A 998-nucleotide genomic window follows, 5' to 3' on the forward strand; every position below is an offset into this window, starting at 1 on the left:
CATAAACATACCACTCTTTTTTGATATATGTCTGCAGCTATAGAATAGATTCAGTTCAAACATATATTCAGAAAAATGAGTAATTTAAACCCAACTTGATCTCTGATAATGTATTTCCCTAATGGATATGGCTATATTACTCAGTTTTACTGTTTAAATCATTTCTCAAGTATTATTTAACTATAAAGTTTGTTTGCAGGGTCTGTAGATCTTTGAAGGATGAATTTAGGGACTTAATAGTCATTTTTGAGTACAATTAAGGCCCTAATTTTGCATATTGCATTGCATTATTTTTATGATTACCCTTACACTCTCTACTGAGTATTTTCTATAAGAGATTAAACTTAGATGTCTGGACTTAGAATCATTGTGACCATCAGACAAAAGTAATCAGAACTAAAAAAAAAAAAGAAAAAAAAGAGATAGATCTGCTTTATGTGAAAGATCTGTTTGGTCAAATTTTAAATGCTATGCTGCATTTCTCACCCTGTCATATATTTTAGTATTTAAAGTCTTTGTGTAATACACACTTACATTTGTGAGAATTGTAGCCACTACGTTCCCCTTTTCCTCAAACTTTTAATTTTGTCTGGAATGTTATGAATTGTGCAAATATCAAGTCAATATTATGGAACAAATTTGGTGATGAGTGTCACAACGTGTAAACTTGGATTGGCACCAAATTAAAGAATTCTAAATAATTTAGTTTAAGACAACACCTTAATGGGGTTTCACCTTTACCTAGATATTTATCCTCAACCCCAGGTCACAAGGCTCAAGGTATCAGTGGTGGTGAAACTCAAGACTGTTATAAATAACTGGTAAGTGGTGTCAGAGAAGTTGTTTTCTACTAAAGCATTTAGAATTACCATGACCAGGATGACTGTAATCTAAAATGATGGATAAATTATTACAATTGCTGAGTTCCTACTAGATTTGTTCCACATTTAATGGCCTGCTCCTTCATGTGGTAAGTAAAAAAGATGGCAACCACAAAA

This window comes from Acanthochromis polyacanthus, chromosome 16 (genome assembly GCF_021347895.1).
Source record: "Acanthochromis polyacanthus isolate Apoly-LR-REF ecotype Palm Island chromosome 16, KAUST_Apoly_ChrSc, whole genome shotgun sequence".
Taxonomy (NCBI): Eukaryota; Metazoa; Chordata; class Actinopteri; family Pomacentridae; genus Acanthochromis; species Acanthochromis polyacanthus.